Raw genomic sequence first — 21,232 nt, forward strand, 5'->3', positions numbered from 1 at the left:
AAAAACACACTGGAATGAAATTCAATTTTTAAACCAACGACATTGGCCAAATATGAGAAAGTCAGGCAAAACCAAGTAATGCCTCGTGAAAGTGAGAGAGACAACATATAAGACTGGAGTCATGGACAGACATTCAAAGATGCTCTTCCTTAGGGGTCAACAGATATAATTAAATCACTCTGTGAAGATTTATGCCTGATAAAAAGTGAAAATAATTATCAGAATTCAAGGTGGATAAAGAATACAGTTGTCTAAGGTGTGATCATCTCTTGCTTGAGAGATCAAGAGAGGTCTCATGGAGAAGCCGAAGTTAAAGCTGAGCCTGCAAGTTTACCAAGTGCTTAAGTGGGGAGGTGGTCTATTTCAGGCCGAGGGAATGAATCAGCATAGGACACTTGAAAATAAGTAGTTCAGTATGACTGGAATATGATGCAAATATGGGGGCACTGTAGACAAACAGGCCAGAAAGGGAGGCAAAGGGCAAATCATGAAGGTTCAGAGATAAACTGATTCATTCCACTACGGAAAGGTGGGTTTTGTGGTTGTAATACTTTAGTAGGTTGACTAACCTATTTAGTCAAGGCTAGCCACTAACTGAGTTTATGTGCTAGTGTGGAGTGAAGGAGGTGGAAAGAGAAGAGGTAGAAGGAAGTACAGAACGCTAACGAAACAGTCTCCACAGGAACGGAAAGAAACGCTGGGAAGGGCCTAGGCATAGGAATCTATCAAGAAGACGGAGAGGAGCCAAACCACAAGAAGCAAGGACAACCCAGGACTGATACCAAGGCGCCGGGCAAGAACCCATTAAAGCTCCGGACTTGTCATCAGATCATAGTCGGTGACAATAATGACGGCAGAGATGTGAAGGATATACTGGAGAGTGGTGAGACCATTCTGGCTTCTGCCATGTCTCAGAAGAGCTAACAGTGACCTGGAAAGAAGAGAGGGCAGGGTGCAAGGGCACTTCGTAAACAGACTAGTTAGATTAGGATTTAGGTTAGGTCACAGGAAAGGGGTGTCTGTGGTGGCAGAGAAGGAAAGGAAGGAGGAATCCCGGAAGAAAAGTCCAGCCAAACATGCGCATGAGGAACTCGTTATAGACCTGCTACATGGCCATGCTGCTGCTCCCTGCATCTCTCCGAGTTTAGTCTATACGCTCTGCCCAGGTGAACACTAGTTTTAGACCTGTTCAATCCAATGGTGCCCAATGGGCATGGAGGCCAGTGAGGAGACCTACGGCATGAAGGAGGGGCTGAGGCTCTTTTCTAGACCAATACTGCGAATGACACCCTTTGGCTCCAGGGAAGTGGATACCATTCCAAATCTGGCTTCTGTAAGTGACTCTGTGTTACTCGGAGCGCTACCTGGGTGGCCTCAGAGCCTGTCATTAAGCCCACGTGCTCAACTTTGATCACCAATGTTTGTCCTTCCCAGCATCATTTGGTAAATTGGGTTGTCCTGGGGGTGAGAAGGAATTTGTTTTCTTTATGGCAGGCTGTAGCTAAATCGATTTTCCCTTAGGGTATCTATTCTGCATTGCAGAACAGGGCAGAAGAAGGCTTGTGGGGACAAGTAATTTTTAGAGGTTCCAAGAGCAAAAGCAGCATTCTGCTGCTAAATTCCCCTACTTCTCTTGGGTAAGATAGTGTAGTGACAAGCCTATGGCGATAAAAAAATAAGCAAAATGAAAATTTGCATTAAAAAAACGTGATGTTTCAAAATAATTTCTAGATGGTTACAATATAAAACAGGACCCTAACAGCTCAAAACCCCTGTCTGGTTGCCCCGTCTAGTAGGAGAAAGTAGTTTTACAGGTGGGAACCTTTCTTTGTTAAAATGTGTTTAGCTGATTGAAGATCTGTCTAAGCTATTTAACAGTCAAGAAACACTCGGAGTCTGCGTGGAGTGGGGTGGGGAAGGTGGGAGATGAAGAGGTAGAAGTAAGGAGAGAGCGCCTCGGGCTCTCTGTCTCCACTGAAACCGGAGGAAGCCCTAAGAAACAATGGAAAAGGCAGAAACCCAGGAGCATGAGCCTCCAAGAGCCACGGAAGCCTCCGAAGAGAAGCCACACCACCCAGGGGCAAGGACTGCTGCCCCAGGGGGCCGGGCTCCATCCCCACAGAGGCTCCTCCCTGAAGCACACCCCCCCACCCCAGTCCCGGACAAATTGGAAGCAGAGGGGCTCGCCCAGCTGGGCCTCTCCAGCCGTGGCCAAAGCACTGTTCCAGAACAGGTCCCTCTGCACCATGCTGAAACCTCCCGCTCCCTTCTTCTCCCCACGTGGTATTTTTAAGTCCATTTAGGAAGGAATATCAAATATCCACAAGCAAAACCAGCGCGCACATCCAGAGAAGCAAGCGTGAAGTCCCGGGCTGGTTCTCAAGCTCAGACGGAACGGACCTGGTCTCAGGGAGACTGCTCATGGCCTCCAGCTGGCATGGGGGGCGAGGGGTGGACAGCAGTCCTGAAACCCACACGAGAGCCTCTGGTATGAGGAGATTTTCTAGTCATAAAGTCAGGGATGGGGACTCTTCTTTTATGACGGCTGAAACTAGATCCCCCTCCTCCCTCCCAACAAACCATCTGCGACTGGCCTTGCCCTTTTAGGGTGTGCTTCTAGAGCTGACAGCCAGTGCTCTCTCTTCCTGGGTCTCTAAGAGTAGGGCGCCGAGGCACCAAAACTTACCTCATTAGCGGCAGGGCCTATTGTCCTAAGACAGGTACCATTCTAGGGAAAAGAAAGCCTGGTTCCTTCCCAGGAAGTGTGTGAGGGTAAAGGCTCAGACTGAGGGAAAGAAAGAAAAAGAAAGTAAGGAAGAAAGAAAGGAAGGAAAGAAGGGAGGGAGGGAGGGAGGAAGGAAAAGAAGAAGAAGAAAAGCATACTCGCACCCTGATGACGGGAAGCCAGATTCATGAGTTAAAAATCTCTTGAGGGAAACATAAAAGCTACAGGAGGTCTGGAAAAGACACTCAAGACCTCGATGGACTGTTTGATTCGGAAACAACAGTATTTCTAAGTAAATAGAAAAAGGCCTGCAAACAGCACTGTCAGCAAAGTATCTCCGGGTGGCGGAATGAGAGAGGACTTCTGCTCTTCCTTTCTGAAACTCTGACACTGGCCACGGAGGCGAGGCTGGCGTGCAGCAGGTGGGCGAGGGGGGCTGCAGGCCGTAGGAGGGGCGCACAGGGGCAGAGGCCCACAGCAGCACGGGGCAGCCTGCGGCGTCCATCCGTCTGTCCCATGGGCGAAGCCGGCTGGAAGGCAGGCGTGAGGATAAGGGGAGGAGTAGGAGATGGGCCTGGACAGGAGGCAGCGCTGTCCCCAAGGGCACAGGGGGGTGGGGGGGGCCGGTGACAGCGAGGACACTTCCATCAACAGATTCCTTTACACAGGACAAAAGTTGCAAGTGCTTACTTCTCCCTCTCCCCCGTGGACAACTTCTGGACCCTGAGAGAACCGCAGATTTAACAGTTCCGTTCTGAAACTCTACACGGTCCTTTTTTACATGCAATGAGCCTGAGACCCAATATCTGATTACCCAAATGGACACGAATATAATTGGCAATTGGTAAATGACAACTTAGACTCTTTTTTCCCCTGGGCTTTTTCAACAAATGAGCATCCAGAACTCACTTTACTATGAACTATGTACATATCTAAAAAGGTAAAATCGCTGTGCCTGTTCAGACCCTCACTCCCCTTCTCCCGGAAGCCCGGCTGCCCAGCTCAGAGGGCACTCACCCTCTTTATCAGACAAAATGACTACAGAACGTTCTCTTTGCCTTTCCATGCCACGTCCAATAGATTCAAATGATGCTGAGCAAACGGTTCATCCAGAAATACTTAAATTGAAATATAAAAATATTTATCACGGGTCCTTTAAAATGACTCCGGTTGTTAATTTTTTTTCTCTTTAAGATGTTACACATTTCATCAGTTTCCATTTTAAAAGGCAAGGGCACTGGAGAGACAAGGCAACTTGTCCCAGTTCCTGCACTGGCTTCACTGAAAGGGAGAAAGGAATGTCGGGGGAAATGGGGGCGAAAGCTTCAGAAGAGAGGAACACTGGCAAGCAGGGCCGCCTCTCCTTTTCACCTTAAGTCTTTTCTCTCCCCTCATTCACAGCTTTAGGTCCTTTGTTTGTTTAACAAACCATTACAATCATACCCAGCTCAATGGGGAGGAATGCGAGCTCTCTAAGGAGCTGTCCTGGCCATCCACATGTGTGGTCCGCCCCCACAGCCCGGCCGGTGGCCGCACTGTGCGCTTCTGCGCTCCCAGCGCCCTGGAGGCCAGGCACCTTGCTTACAATGAGCCCCATGTCCCCCGCCGCATGCTTGCTGCTCCTTCCCAGTAGCCTATAGCGATGTCCCAAGTTGCTCCTCCTTCCCGCCTCGCCTCGTGACTGGACTGGCCATCCTGCCTGGGCTTGTCCAGTTCAGGTCCTCAGACCGACCCTGCCTGGTGTGGCAGCCGCCCCCTACCTGTCTTCGGCGCACAGACTCACCAGCAACGCAGAGCTGACACATTCCAGGCTTTTCCTGGTTATCGCGCCTAGCCTTCCAACGCCAATCACACGGTAAACAGAAGACACAATGGCAAGATGCCCCCTCCTCCCGTAACTGGGGCTGCCAGTGCCCTTTTCTGTTCCTACCAGATACAGTGGCCATGTTGGGATGAATTTCAGGGTCTTGGCCAATGCATCAACATATTTTTTAGTCCGATTATATTTCAAAGGGCACCAAAATAATATTAAGCAAAACGACAGTCTATTTTAGCCGGACTCAGAAAGCCCTCAGAGGCCCCTTTGGAGAGAAGGGCGTCTTTATCCCCATCTGACAGAGGAGACTGAGGCGTAGAGACTTCCACTCCCTGCCCACAGGCACTGACTGAGAAGGTGCTGCAAGTTCTGTTCCGTACGGAGCAGAGTGCCGGGCACAGGGTGCCCCGCCAGTGTTCGCTTCCAGTGACAGCATTCCTGGTGATGAGGACAGTGACGACCAGATGCCAAACCCAGGTGGTCTGAGCTGAGTGCTCTTCCCACCCGCACCCCGTCATCCTTCCCAGTTACACCATCCGCACGAGCAGCAGACTTCGGCATTTACTACGGAAGCTCCAAAGTAGCCTCGCAATCTGCGGCTGGATTCCCTGGGACAGCCGGTCCGTGACCAGCATCCTCCTCAGGCTGGTCAGCGAACACATGCCATCAGGAGGAGGACACCCACTACACAGCTCAGCCAGACCAGTTAGGTCAGGGCGGCCTGAGAACGTCTGAACTGACAGGGAAGTCTGCAGAAAACTCCAGAGAGTGGCCTGGGTCACTCTGGCTGTGGGTGCAGCCAGCAGAGGACAGGGAAGGCGGCCGATGGCAGCCCCTGATTCCCTGGTTTGTACAGAATGTTCGTACTTTGAAAAAAATAAAAGGTTAGAAGAATGCTGTATGTGGCAGTTTGAGGGGGAAATTGAGTTATGCTCTACTAGAACCTTTCTGAAGGACCTGGAACCCCCTGCACATCCTTGACTAATTGTACTATGTGCTTCCAAGTAATTGTTAATAAACACACCCAGCCAGAAATAATCTGAAGCAGCCACCACTGTGTGCATACCTGCTCGGTGACAGGAAACACCAGCTTCCAGGTGGTCGTGAAGTCCTCTCAGGGGTTCGTCTGAGGATTCAAACCTGTAAGAAGAGATCTTGCACATCGTCAGTGAACGAAGCAAGGAAAACATTCCCCCCACCATGCTGGAGCTCGACTTCCCTTCAAGAGGGAATTGATAATGTCCAGGGATTTCTGACTGCCCTTCCATGCATTTTCAGACACGACAGCCCAATTTTAAACTTTAGGATCCTGGAGTAGGAGACCTCAATAGCCACGCCACCATTAATTTTTAAATGTCTCTGATCCACCAGATGGCAAAAGTCTTAAACATTTAGATCTGGTATATTTAAAAAGTATGATAAAGTTCATAATGCTGTAACTTAAAGGATTTTCAATCTGATGTCATCTTGCCGAAAAAGACCTTTAAGTATTTATATTACATCTTTTGTCCTACTTGCAACTGGATTAGAAAAACCCTGAAGTTTTCCCCCTGCTTTCTGCCAAGTAGGAATAAAACCCAAAAAAAACAAAAAACCATGAAATTGTTTACATAAAATATTCAAAACAGCACACAGAGGAAATGGTATTTTTTTAAAATCAACAGTATTAGAATACCATAAAACAGGTATGCAAATCTATGCAATGACAGAACCTGAAACAAATTCTGAATTGAAAAAAGTCAGCAATAACCAATAGGCATTCATTTTCAACAAGAGCTTCAAGTAAACATATAGATTCACCAGATGTGCAGAGGGGAAAGGCTGAGGTCTCTAAACTGAACACACAATTCAGTGGTTGCCGATGTTGACTCTACATTAGAATTGCCTGAGAAATCTTTTAAAAATACAGATTCCTGGGCCACAGTGCAAAGCAGCACAGACTGACAGCACATCACTCTGGCCCTGGGAGTCTAGGTTTTCAGCAAGCCTTCCAGAGCCCAGCCTGTGGCCAGCTTTGCACCACTGATCCCTGGTGAGCGTGCGGAAACCAGTATCTCTGCTCACCAATTAATTATAAAACTTGGCTTCTTCCCATTCAGGACTATTCCAACCAGTCAGTCCTCACAGGAGAAAGCTTTTTAGGATTTTCTTAACCAGCACAAAGATAAATCTATTATGAAACAAAGCCAATCATACCTCACCTACGTGATTTGTTCACTTGGTTGCCAGTTTTCTTAGTTTGATCAAAAAAGGCTATGCCCATTTATTTTGTAGGGGAACACCCTTTTCAGTTAAAAATGGAAAAACTAAGATCATTTTAGACAACTAATTTTTAAAATAACCCATCACAATTCAGGGAAGCCCTGGAAGGTTAGAACTGGAGGTAAGTAGGATCTTTGAATCATCCAGAGAGTTTGTTTTGCATGTGTAAACACTTCACAAATCATCTCATGGCCCATCTCTCTTCTCCAAATACCCAACATTTATCATGGTGCTTTAAATTGGTGGTCTCCAAAGGCCTATGTTATTTTTTTTTTTTTTAAAGAACTTTAAAAAAACACTGAGCCAAGAGAGTAAAATTCTTCTGGATGATTCTTCCTTTGCTCCTACCCATCTCACCAATGGACAATACCAATTTACGAATTCAGAGAGGCAGGAGCTCTCTCCTGCCTCACGAGAAGGGGTGCACAAGACATGAAGTACGCAAACCAGGCAGTGGAGTAGCTTAGCTGCATTGTCAAAATATTCAAATTATCACTAAAAGAAAGCGATTCCTTTCTGAATCCAACAATACTCCTTGGCCTCCGAGGGCTCACACAGGAGCTTATTCTTAAGCTGTTCAATGTAAGCAGCACCAGTGAAAGAGGAGAACTCGGGCAGGGAGGAGGCCAAGTTCCTCCGCCTCTCCCACCTGCCATCTCTGACCAGTAATGCTCACATAGTTAACAATGCAACGGAGAACCTGAAAGCATGCGTGGCCCTGGGGACAACCACGTGCAGTGTGCGACACTGTAATCAAGCAGAGAAGAGACGGGAGAAAGAACACATCTAAGTTTGACAGGACGCTATTTGCAGACGGCACTTCAGGTCAGAATTCAGATTTCAAAATCAGAGAAAAAGGTTTTAATCTTTCATATATATACAATATATATAATCTTTACCATATACATATATGTACGTATATGGTAAAAATGACCCTGTAACATTAAACACTCCTAAATATACCTATTTCTGAGCTCCAGAGTAGCAAGAAAAGTCACATTTTTCTGGGAATGGGGACTGGCACACAGTAAACAGATTAGAGTGAATTGTTTTAAATAAAAGGGAAAATGTGGGAGGGAAATGATCTGTTTACGTCTGCTTACAGATGACAGAAAGTAAAATCTCTTGAATCTAGAGCGTATAGTTTCTAGAATGCATTTTTGCTGGCATTTGCCTCTGAGAGCGGCATTTAAGAACATGCCTTTTTCTCTATGAATGTACTGGTTTAGCCGCCCGCTGAGCATGCACTGAAACCCAAATTAAACAAAGGGACTTCCCTCCAGTTTCAGCTCATTCACTTCTGGCTACTCCTGAATTTTCTTAAGTCAATTCTTCAAACTGACTTTTTTATTTGTAATGATCTGAGTGGGAAAGAATTGGGCAAGCCCCAAACACTGGGATTTCTGCCTTAGTTTTCAGTGAAAGACTCCTCTAGACTGAAGATGTGCAAGGTTTGTGTTTGAAAACCTTTTCAACTAAGTTCCTTTTTTTTTTTTTTAATTTTCTAAAGATTGTAATTCCAGACAGAAAGGAGTCCCCCCCCCCCATATGGGAGATAACAGACAACCCACTGTTATTTCGCTGAGTAAACAATGAGATCATACCTCCGAAGTAAAGACCCTAAATGGGATATTCGTATTTATCTCAAAACAATAAAGTCAGTTTAAAGATGACACGGAGGAGCGAGTTGCAAAGGGTCACTCAAAATCTGAACAGATTTGTGGGCCTGACACCTGGCGCTCTACCTCTTTGCACAGTCACTGGGGGACCCCATTCACAATTCAAGGTTTTCACTCCTCCTTGAAGGCAGAGGCCTCCCAAATCTCCGTCTTCAATCTTAAACTTTCTTTCAAATTCCAGATGAATCCACCTACTACTTCTCAGCCTGGATGTCTCACAGCGCTGAAGATCGCCTGTTCTCAAGTAGGGGCCCCTCCAGCATTAACAGTTTTCACTCCTGGCATCACTAGGTACCAACAGCTAACATTTCCGGGATGCTCACAGGTCGTGGCCATTTTAATCACTTAACACGCACTTAACAACCATATGAACAGGAGCCATCAGCCCCATTTTACTGATGGGGAAACAGAGGCTTAGAAGTTGCATGAAGCTGCCCAGGAGCACAGGACTGGCAGGCGACAGAGCATGTGGTGTGAGAGTGCACATTACCCACGGGGCAGTCTCTGGACTGTGTCACTTCCCAGACCCTCCCAAGCCAGAAACTCTGGAGTCATACTAGATTCTTCTCACCGACTAAGCTATACAGATTCAGCGAGCTTACTGTCTCTCAAATCTGTTTCCTCCATTTCCATAGTTACCACTGTTTGGGCAATGTTTTGCCTTCATTACAGCCTCCAAATCAGCACGGCAGGACAACTCTGGAATTCTGCTTTGTTTGTCCTCCTGACAGCTTTTCTCTCTAGCTCATTTACAACAGGTGGCAGGCTTTGTCATTCCTTGTGTTTTGGCCCAGATGACAGCCTCTGCCGTCTGTCTTTGTTAACCTCTAAACCCAGTGAGGAGATTCTGCCCAACTCCAGAGACGGAGACGGAGACGGGAGAAGGTGAGAGAAAGAGCGTCTCCTGCCGCGGGCCCTTGCACAGCTCTCTGCCCCAGGGCGCTGAGCTGAGGCCTCCAGAGGACAGGCCGTGGGTGTGCTCAGGGAGACCCCGACCCACGGCAAGGTCTCCAGCCTCTGCCTGTGGTCTTGAGGCAGAGAGCTGCAGGGCCCACTGCCGTGACACACAGAAGGTCAGAGCCAATCCCTCACCTCGCAGGTGCCGTGGAAGTCTCTGGGTTCTAGGACACACCCCATGAGGGAAAGGGAGACACTGAAACATGATAGAGATGAAATTTCCCTGTAGGTTAGCAGAACGAGGGCTGGACTCTGAATCAGTTACAGGGATAAAAAAGGAAGACTTCCTGCATCCTTGAAGTTGTGCAGTGAGGTTCAGACTTGGGGGGTGGGGGGCCTCTGGAAGGTGCCAAGAACCTTAGCCTCGTACGCATCTGTGCTGTCGACTAGCCTCACTTGCTACAACTGGAGCCAGACTGGTTTTCAAAACAGGCCATCCCCTGTGGCAGAGAGGAGTGTGGTCTGCGCAGAGGCCAGTGACCTGGGGGCAGTCCTGCGCTCGCAGCCCTGGGGCAGACCCAGCAGGAAGGAAGGAAACCCACGAGCAGACGTGGAGCGTTTACTCACAAGGTTAACTCCTCTGATTCCTATGCAAATACCTAGAAAGGGAGAGGCAGAGAAAGTTGTCTTTAAGGCCTTCATCTTAAACTGTGAATCACTTAAAAACCAAAAGAAGTAAGGATGTGGAGCAGGAAGAGGAGAGAGGGAGGCCAGCGCGCAGGTCTCAGGCACCAGACACCCCTGCTTCCCAGGCCTGGCCGGCCTCGCGGGGCAGCAAGCTGGGACAGGCAGAGGAGCGGCTCCTTTCCACACAATGGGAATGACAGTGTGCTGCAAACTGAGGAGCTCGGGGGACAGCAGACCCCTGCCCTGGGAGAGAGGATGTAAGTCCTTAGAGTGACAAATCCGTTCATTCCAAGCTGTTGCAGTAATGGTAGGTACTTAGGGCACCAAATGAAACATTGGAGAGGGGTTCGGACTTCGAGGCCAGTCACACATCCTCAAGGCACACTCCATTTCAGTCCTGCGGCTGAATTTTGCTTCCGAAAGCCCTGACGAAAACTGGAGAGGATTCTAGATAAGCCCAGCTATACCAGCTTCCTGCAGAGACCAGAATTTTCAGAACAGCAAGTCCTGGCCGTTAGAACTTCAGATGGACAAGAATTGGCAATCAGGGAACCCCGTTTTCCTGCCACCCAGGCACCAAGTCTGCCCAGCACGCGGGGCACATCTGGTGGAAGATGGCACTGGGCGAGGATTTCCCGGGGAGCAGGTGCCCTGTCACAGAGGCGGGGTGGGCCAAGGCAGTGCCCTGTCCCTGCTGTGGCTGTTGGGAAGATGATTTCGTGGGAAAACCACCTGAGAAGAGAACTCATAGACAGTAAACATGGAAGTGAGGGTGTGTTGAGCAAACAGGCAGAGGTTTGGGAAAGCAAAGCAACCACAGCGTGGGGGCCACTCTGGCCTCACGAGGATCTGGCCTCTGTTGACACCTGCTTCCCTTCTCACACCGGACAGGTGGGGCCCGGAAGGGAAGAGAGAAGCAAGCAGTTCATGAACATTCACATGGCCTGTCCCCGACCTCCATCACCCAACACAGGCCATCATGTGCAGGAGACTACTCTCCAATCTGAGGTGCCCAAAAACTTGCTAGGAGAAGGGTGGAGAGGTATGCTGGGGGATGGAAGATGAGCTCATTTTACTGGCCAAAATTCAATTTTCAGGCGGCTTCCCTTAAACCTACTACCAGCCTGGTGAGTAATGAGTTTGAATCAGTGAGGTCAGGGCAAAGGGGTATTTCTACGTACTGGAGACCGAGCCATTCTGGCTCCTTGGTCTCTGTTTTTGGAGTGGCTCCCCTTCATTCTAATCACAATGCTGCTGGCTGAGGGATTGTTCTAACATGCAAATACGCTCCTGTCACTTGGCTGTTGGGGATTCTTCCAGGGTTCCATGAGTTTCTGTCAGTGGCAACCAAGAGTCCTGACTCATCAGAACCACTGGAAGTTTGTCATCAGGAGCGCAGTGCACTCAGGTTTATGTTATAGCAGGAGACCTCAGACCAGCCCATGTACAGACTATGCCCCCAGGCCTGATCCAGCGTATACATTAAAATCAATATAATCATAATTCCTTTGGGGGAAAAAAAAACACTCAAAAAATGTGCACAAAAAGAATAAATGCAGTAAATGCGCCCTGAAGTTTCTCCATAAAATGAACTGTTCGCAGGGAGTTCTAAATCTTCCGTGAACCAGAACGCACCTTGCTCTTACGGCCCTTGGAGTTGACAACACAGGGCAAATGAGAACCATTTTAGGGAAACAACATAAAATGATGATCATCTTAAGGTGGTTCTAATTTACATGTTGATTGTGTGCGTGCTGTTTTATGAACCACTGTTAATTCCTGTGCTCAAACAAAAAGGAAAAAATCACCTTGGTAAATGCCACATAATGGATCGATTAAATGATTCCCCAAATAAAGTGCACTTCGGTATAGTATAAACACGCACAGCTCCCAGTGCTCTTTTGAACACGCTGGTAGAGAAATGTGCTAACTTTATTCTAATTTACTTTATTTGTCTTAATTTACTAACTTCGACAACATTTAATACTATTCTATATTATGAACACTGCCCCCCCCCCAACTCCCTTCACCTCTCAACTGCCTTCATTTTAGCCTTCTGCTTGTTCAGGGAGTCAGAGAATAAAGACATGTTACCGACAACTCTCAGACGATAACTTTCCTTACACAGAACTGGTACAACAATGTGTTTTATTTTGCCTTATCCTACTGGGTCAGCAACATACTCTACTTAACACTAGCTTGTGTTTCTAGAGTTAGTTCAAAAAAATGTCAACCAAATGATAGTATTCGTCTAGATACAATCCAGAAAAATGGTGTCGTATAGCAGAAAGACCACTGGCTTTGCAGTCAGATGGTTCCGGGTTTGAATACGGGCTCTGCTACTTGCCAGGTATGCTGACTCAGGCAAGTTCCCTAACTTCCCTTTACAGTGACCTCGATCTACTTAGCAGAGCTGTTACAAGATTTCACATTACATATGTACATACAAAAGCACAACCTGCAGGGTCTGAAGTGTTCAGGCAAAGCGGATGTAGCCTGTTAATAAGTATCAAGAACGACTTTACAGGCTGGGTAAGTTCACAACTAGAAAACACGAACAGCCTGTTTCAGAATACGAAGTATGTGACAGAGCATACATTACTGATTCACTTCCATAATCTTTCTTTAATTTGGATCATCATGGCATGATTTCATTTCCTAACATGTGCTTGTGAAAGAAATTTCTATTATTTCCTGCATGCTTCAAAAGTTTTGTATGTCATGTCTTTGAAAGATTCCTAACTTCTTAAACAGGGCAATATTGCTGCGCCTCACATGGCAATGTCATGTTTAACTACAGGAAAGAATCACGGTGGTGCCTGGCATGAACTGGTCTTATAGGCATCATAGAGTGACATAAATGCCATACAGAAGTGATTCTGGCATTTTGGGATTTTGCTAAAATTTTCTTTTTGAATGTGTTGGTGGGGAAGGGGACTAGTTTCAGTTAGAATCATTTGGAGAACAGGAATTTAAACACCCCCCCCCCATATATCTAATATTCTCTTCACTCTGGCTTTCCACCTCGGGCAACTGTGAATAACCACCCAGAAGTCAGACCCCAGAGCAAAATAAATAGGGAAATGACTTATCTAGTGAGAGGCTTAGGGAAAAAAAAAAATGTAAGCGTAAGATGTAATATAAGAAAACTTAGAACACTGGAATAAAAAAAAATATGGCGTATTACAGTCAAGGACATTTTGCAAAAAAAAAAAAAAAAAAGTGTGGAGAGAGGCCAAGAATTATGGTTAAGCAACACTGTTAGCCCGACAGCTCCAAAACAGGGGGAGGGTAGCGTCAGGTGAGGAAGGCACGGGCTTCTCAAACAGAGAACTGATACATGTTACAGGGGGAAAAAACACCAAAACGTTGGATATGAAATTTAAGGCTGGAACTAGAGGTTGCTATTTTGAAATAGGTGGTTAAAACAAATTATAATCTCCATATGTATGGTGGAAAATGATCAGAAATAAAAACTAATAAATATTGAGGATCCTGCCAACCACAAGTTCTCTCAGATAAACACTGGATTTAGAGGCCCACTTATTTCCCCATTTCATAACTTGAGGAAATTTGGACAGAATAGACACAAACTGAGAATCACCTCATATTACGGTTTTAAGAGCATGATTTAGAAACTGAATTGTAACATATACAACAAACAGACTCACTGCGATTCTAAATGGAGGATAACACCCCCAAATGTTCCCTCCGTATTTGTTTTTAAGATCATTTTTAAAACATCTTTTTAAAATGTAAGAGAGGGAGATCATATATTTCCAGTAACCAAGTCATGATAAATAAAAATCAGTTGTATAATATCCCTTTTTTCTAAGTGAATATAAATATCAATGACAGTTCTTCACATATTTTCTTGATTTTTTTCTGAAGAGTGAAAAATAGGCTTTTGTAACCCTCAACCCTGTTTCTCCTTCAAAGCCTGCAGTTCCTCAAGTGCAGATTCTCTGCGAGCGAGCATTTTCTGGCACAGAACCCCCTCTACTGTGGAAGAGGAGGAAGGCTTTGGTGAGTGCCCTACCAGAGGAAAGAAGGATACAGACTCCCGACTGACCGACCGTGGGAGAGCAGACGGGGGCAGAAGTCCGCTGGCTTGGCAGAGACATACTTACCTTTGTCAGTCTGAGGTACAGAGGAGTGTTAGATGTGATGTGAAACAGAGGCCACATCAGACGTGAGAGCAATCCTAGAGTGAGGGGGGAAAGAATCAAAGGTTAAAAAAAAAAAAAAAAAAGCACTGAGAAAAACCACATCCCTGCTCCGTAAGTAGACACTGGTAGACAGAATGTGAGTTCGGGAATGCCCAGATCAAAAAGTTCTCCTCGTCCACATGCCCTAGTGCCACGTCCCTACATGCCAGGGACCTGCCTTCAAGTTCTGACGGCAGTCTTCCTTTGAGAGGGGCAGTGCAGTGATGTATGTGGTGCAGGGCACGGGCCACGGTGTCGGAAGGCCCAGGTTCAAATCCAGCTGCCCCCTGGAGCCACGAAGAAACCTCACACAATCTGGCCTCTCGGCCTGGGCTTCCCCGCCTGTAACACGAAGACAATAATCGCACCTACAGCACAAGAGCCTTCTGAGGATTAAATGAGCTAATTTGAGTAAAGGGCTTCACATGGGTGCCTGGGAAGCAAGCATACTTGCTTACTCACATACTTGCAATTATTTTCCAGAGACCCCAGTTCAAGTACAAATATTAGGGGGCTCATAAGAACCGTTTAAAAAGTGTCAAATATGAACACTATCCTTTGGGAAAAGGAAACGAGTCCCTGAGCAGGGTTGAGCGTGAGGTGGGGAGGAGAGTGGGAGCTTCCAAGGAGCAAGAAAAGACCATTAAAAGGCCCCAAACAAACAGGCAAACAAAAACCAAAAACACCAGAAACATTAAAAAAAAAAAAAAAAAAAAAAAACCCACCACGGAAAAACCAAACCAAACCAAACCAAACTCCTTTGCTTCACTCGGTTTTCTTCCCCCAAAGACAAGGCTACTGTGAGAAAAGAGCCTGAGAGGCAGGACTTGTTGTCGGTAAGTACACCCAATGAGGGTAATTCTAGATCTATATTTCAGAACAGTCTTTCCTGCAATTCAGTGTAATGAGTGAGGAGGATGTTCCCCTTTCAATGACTAGATAAGCCTGTGGTATTTGGTCAGTCTCGATGGAGGGGAAGCCATCTGAGAGGGAAGTATCTGGTGTCTTTCTACTAGGAAGTTAGCTGATGGAGATAAACACACACACGAATACAAACACCTCATATATGTTGATCCCCAAACCTATTGTGAAGGTTTGACTCTTACACCATTTGCAATGCCACCTCTTGGACATTATAGCAGTCTTCGGTCCTGAGGAAAGGCTCTTTCATGGAGGATCACGGAGCTGGAGTTGCGGGATTCCACAGACATAGCAAGAGCACAGCTTTTAACTGAAGTTACTTCCTTGGCGGCCTGTACGTAGTTGTTTCTATCAATGTAGACAAAGATATGCCTCACTGCTAAAATGGAAAAGTGTGGTTTGATTTCCTACACTTCCTTCCACCCTCCACCCCTCCCTACTTTGGTATGATGTCACATGAAATTACTTCCAGAAACGGAGAGTAGAGCAGCCAAGTTATAAAACCTAAGTGCTATGCTTGCTGCCTTCTTATCTACAAGTTAATACTTATGGGGGCGAGAGTCTATCGATGATCAAGGCCATGGTCATTTTCCTATTTCGTAAGAAATCTGAAATCTCAGCAGAATCACAAACTGCTAAATCGACCACATCTGTATGACCCTTACAAACACCCCATTCCTCTACAAGATTCCTACCAAAACTCACACATCTGCAAACCTGTATTTTAAACTTCACCTCTAATCAAAAACAGACGACCAAATAGACTTCTTTAAAAATAATCTTGGTGATAAAAACAAAAATATCACGGAGAGTAAAATATTAGCCAGTTACTGTATTTCTGCGCTTACCTACCCCCCTTTACTAAAATTTTCCATTACGATATTAAGATGTTGTTTCCCAAAGAATGTTGACAACTATTTCCCACTTAAAGCTGTGTTTGAAAAAGAAATAGGTTTTAACTTGAGAATAGCCCAGAATTGGGCTTGTTCTAGGGTCCTGTGAAATCATAGTAGTTAGTCCTTTAGACTCAAAATTTCCCTCACACTTTTCACTGACAAGTGAAGGTGTTTGCTTCTTTTGATAAGGGGCTCGTAACACACAGTAGTGGTAAATCTGGTTAAAGAAACTGTCAAAGGGTGTTTTGTTTTGCATTATTTAAGATTACATCACAGAATTAAATCATGTAAAACGGAAGCTTTATCCATCTCAATCACTAAATCTGGTCAAGTGAAAGTCTACGAAAAGTCTCTAAGAGCTTTTTCATCGTACTGAAAATATCTAAACTCTGTGTTGAGATTTAATTTTAGGAAAGAATATTGGAGAACAGAGTTAAGATTTTAAAAGGACAATGCCATCCACTTTTTAATGCGTCCTGTTCAGAGGCTGATGGACTGCTCAACAAACTGGCCCAATCAAAAAAAGTGTTTAATAATTCTCCATAAAGAATAGATTTTAAAAAGCTATAGCACCAATCAGGTAACAATAGATCAATCAGGTTTTCCTAAAATGTAGTTAGCATTTGCAGTTGAAGCCTGGATAAGTAATTACATTCAAAGTAATGTACAGGGAGCTATCAATCCCCATTCATGCAGCTCGCATTCACTGAGCCAAGAGCTTTGCTGGGCTTGGAGATATAAAAATGAATCCGCCACAGCTGCTTTACTTCCAGCTAAAAGAATACACCTAAACAAAGAGCTACAGGGCAGCGTGTTAAGTGCTATAATAGAGGTGTGCACAAAGGGCCCGGGGCCAAAGGAAGAAGCTATAAATTCTTCCTGGGAAATCAAGCAAGTGAGGGGAGATGTAAAAGAAGCTATGGTGATGTTTCCTTGTGATAAACTCAAGACTTTTTCCTCACTGTGTTCTCAAAAGAAAGGTAGTAATTTTAGGATTTATGAACTGTGTTAATGGCAACTGCTATACTGGTCTATTAGCCAGTTTCATTTATGCTTGGCATAGCCTTTCAGTTACAATATCCTAAGAATGTAAGTTTTTAAAAATAAATGTATTATAATATTCCCTTACAACACACTACCAAGAGCAGCAGGAATAGCCTGCATGAGTGAAATTTAGATCCAAGTTCAAAGATGTTTTGAAACATAAATGAATGATATTCTTGACACTTAGTAATATTACATTAATAATGCTTATTTTAAGTATCAATTTTTTTTTCTTCTTAATGCAAAAATAAAAGAATCACTTGATTATATCATGGTTAATATTTGTCTTTCTCTACTTCTGTGTTTAAAATAGAAGGAGGGTGTTGAATCAACTTCTACTTAGCATCATTTCTTATGCATACCATATTCCTACTTATAACACAGTTGTGACAGAGCCTCCATTGTTCATCACACACTAGCCCCAAACTTGAGTAATTCTAATGTAAGCATGAGAAACCACCGTCTCCTTTGGGGTGAATTTCCAAATTCCTCTGTGTTAAATTGAGGTCTAATTTTCCCTGTGCCTGGTTTTCACAAGAAGGTCCATTCCACCCCATGTGCTCCTTTTCAGCTGTCAATAAACAGAGGCAGTGAATTCCCCCACAGCTTCACAAAGCTAGTTAGGCAGAGCCATTCATTCCTTCAGGAAAACAGGGCATTGATTTCAGCGAGTTCCCAGGGAGCAGCTGCAACAAAGAGATCAAAGGCCCACCTCTCTTTCCCTCCACTGCTTCCATCAGGCCAGGCCCAGACAAACAGCGACAGGTTTCCTTGAGACAAGGAGAGGGCCCGGCAGACCACCTCATGGTTCAATTCAAATTCATCCGTTTCCTACATTCCAGGGACAGTCCAGAATGCTAACCATGACAAACCAGCACAATCGGCCGGCATAATATACTGCTCGCTAGTTCATCCAAGGTCAGAGGGAAAAAACAAGCACCCAGGGAAGTCCTCCACTTCTAGGGCCTGCTGGGCCTCAATGGCCCCCTGACATTCCATAAATAAACTTCGCCGGCTCACTCTCCCTTTCTTTCTCCGTCCTGCAATCCCGCGAGCAATGGTCTCACTTAATCTGCAGTTTCTTTCGTGTCACCGTACCCAAACACGCGGGACACTTTATTCTCAACTTAATAGTTCTAATGATGATCGGAGCATGGCTATGCGGCAGCCCTCCTCAGCTCACACCCAGCACACTACCGCCCGAGGATGAATTTACAGCTGTAATTGCTAGGGCTTCCTTCAAGGTCTGACTTCCAGGGAAGGCCACACAGCCTAAAGAGAGCCAGTCTGCGCAGATTCTGTTTGCGGAACAAAAACGTGAACGGAGATAGAGCGGTTAGCTTTGATGTGAGCTAGGTAACCACCCAAACTGGTAATCCAGACCCCTAAATGACAGCCTGTGCCTGAATGAGCCCTGGGCAGCTTTGTGGGAACAGGAGGGTTAGCCAGGGGGAGGGGGAGCACGAGGGGCCAGGAAGGAAGAGGGATTCTCCTGACCGCCTACCTACGCTGAACGGATTTGACCAAAAGGATTCTAAAGTCTCCTCCGAATTCTGAGCTGCTTCTTTGACACAACCTTCAAGAAAGCCTGCAACAAAATGTGTTTATTTTATCGCGCTCCATTCCACTTCTGTCACTAATCCCGAGGAAACATGGGAGTGGATGGGTTAAATCTGAAAATTCCTAAACCAAAAAGAAAATAAACAATATTGGAATGAAAGGTATGGAGAACTCATTCCTTGACACAGAACACAACCTTCCCACGTGCCCATCTTATGAGCTTCAGTATGACCTGGGGATCCATTCACTGATTATTCATTTGACTGTCAAAGATGCCACTTTGTACACGGTACCGAACAGCCCTCAAGGAGAAGACTTTCACTTATTCTCAAGTCGGGACAGAAGTGAGCTTAGAAAACACAGAAGTAGACATGGCATGGGAGAGGTAGCTTCCTCGTAGACGCAGTGTGACAGTTATATTAGGAACCTCAAAGCTGACTCTGGCACTGATTCACTTTGGGCCTGTCTTTCCACTCTTCCAAAATGGAGACAGAAATATCTGTCAAGAATTCCTTTACAAGGTATTGTGAAATAACCATTCCTCAAAAACAAAAGTATCTCATCGAAGAACGCTAGTCTTAGGAGTAGAACTTCCTGACATAATAGATCACTCGAATTCAATAGAGCTGCTCTGGAAACTCACTAAGTTTCTAGAAATCAAATCATTTTTTTAAAAGCACTCGGAAAATTTACTACTTAAGGAAAGGCTATGGCAAATGACAAAATACACTCATCATTTATATACCCTTTCGAAAGCATTTATTGGGGGGGGGGTTGGGGGTTTTTTTGTGTTGTTTTTTTTTTTTTAAGATCTTATTTATCTGTCAGAGAAAGAGAAGGAGTGCACACAAGCATGGGGAGCGGCAGTCAGAGGGGGAAGCAGGCTCCCCACTGAGCAAGGAGCCCAACGTGGGACTTGATCCCAGGAACCTGGAATCATAACCTGAGCCGAAGGCAGACGCTCAACTGACTGAGCCACCCAGGCGTCCTTTTCAAAAGTATTTAAAGCCCTCAGAAACATCAATTTGATCTTCACCACAACCACGTGAGATAGGTGGTTTTACTAGTTTCTATTTTTGAATGACGAAAACAGGCTTAAGAAGGGTAATAAACTGATTTGCCAAAGTCACAGAACTCGCAAGTGGCAGAGCCACAACTTTAAGTATTCTGTCGTTCAGTGCCATGCAGGACCTACCTACCCTGTGTGCCTGTAATTACTCACTGAACGTCTCTCACTGTAACTATTTTAAATAATCCGTCTACTCCTAAGCCCAAGGCACTGCGCCACCGGTCCAAGGACGCAGGGCTTGAGTACGCAGTCTGGTGTCAGATCCATACTGAAATTTTAGTGTCACCTTTTAGTAATTTTGTAAATTAAGCTATTAACGGTCTGTTTCAGACTCTCAGTTTGCTCATCCGTAAACGAGGCATAGTATCTTCTCTGACAGAGTTTGAGAAGGATCCAATTAGATAACTTGTGTAAAGCACCTAAAGCAGTGTTAGCATAATAAATGCTCAATCATGTAGCTACTATCACTGGTGTTGAAAATCAAACCAATGTAAAACTTGTTAAAAAGGAAAAACAGGTTTCCTTTTCAGTACAAAGACGTAAAATGTAACTTTCAGCCTGTGGATTACATGGTTCTCTCTGGCACTAAAAACTGACCACTCAAGTCTAATATTTTAAGGTGGCCAACTAATAAACCCAGATCAGACGGTCATAAAAGATAAGCTACTCCACAAAACAGAAACACTAATTGAATTGTCTCTTAAAAAGCTGACTGAGGAAAACCCCTGGTTGTTAGCAGCAACACATGTTTGCTAGGCAGAAATTCACAGACAGTTGCCACATGAAAAAGAAAAATACATAATAGGAATATTTTGTTGCATGGAGCTAGGGCTCTAAAGTTTTCAAAGACTACGTATGTTATTTCGTTTGCCTCTCCCGCTACTCACTAGAGGAAAACAGATGAACTTTTTAGCACCAAGACGGCCAGTGGTAAACAGCAAACTTTTTTTTCCCCCTCCTGGTCTCATTTTCCATCACACCCTATCAATAGCTGATAGTATGTAGATGTTACAGTACAGAGTGTGCAGAATACTGTGGTAAGACAGAGGCCGCTAAGTTGGGAAAGCCAGAAAAGGCTTTGGAGAGAAGGTGACATATACTCAACCTTTTACCTAGCACGAAATCACGCCTAGAATGTTAGTTATTGTCCCTGAGCTTGATGCCACTTTCTCTGAATTCCGAATATGTCTTCCAGTGGCTTACTTCTCATGCACTGTTTTTGCTGATTTGCAAACTTAAATGGATCTCCCCTAAAAAAAAACTAAACTAAAAAAATTTCTACCCAAGGCTTTGATATTAAAAGAGGCTGAGAGATGACGTCACTGTTTGACTTAACACCACTTACGGCTCCTTCTAATTCTACAGTTCTCTGATTTTTTAAATTACTGCTCCTTCGTCTATTGTATTACTTACTATATAATACATCAATTTAAAAGTGAATGTTAATCTATAGCTAATTAACATTGAA

General features: G+C 45.1%; 1 protein-coding gene across 25 annotated transcripts in view; it reads right to left on the minus strand.

The window, feature by feature from the left end:
• PLAGL1 (PLAG1 like zinc finger 1) overlaps window positions 1-21,232 on the minus strand; it is a 109,397-nt gene that overhangs the window by 15,933 nt on the left and 72,232 nt on the right. For 7 of the 25 annotated variants that reach the window (XM_040627915.1, XM_040627916.1, XM_040627890.1 and 4 more), the window contains 2 exons: window positions 14,197-14,270; window positions 5,608-5,681 (listed from right to left, as the gene is read on the minus strand). The gene's annotated coding sequence lies outside the window, so the exon portion shown is untranslated. Of the gene's footprint in view, window positions 1-5,607; window positions 5,696-10,006; window positions 10,039-14,196; window positions 14,271-15,380; window positions 15,544-21,232 lie in introns of all 25 variants that reach the window. The other 18 variants (XM_040627891.1, XM_040627905.1, XM_040627897.1 and 15 more) reach the window with 7 other exon arrangements.

Source organism: Ursus maritimus, unplaced genomic scaffold (assembly GCF_017311325.1).
Source record: "Ursus maritimus isolate PB19 unplaced genomic scaffold, ASM1731132v1 scaffold_13, whole genome shotgun sequence".
Classification (NCBI taxonomy): Eukaryota; Metazoa; Chordata; class Mammalia; order Carnivora; family Ursidae; genus Ursus; species Ursus maritimus.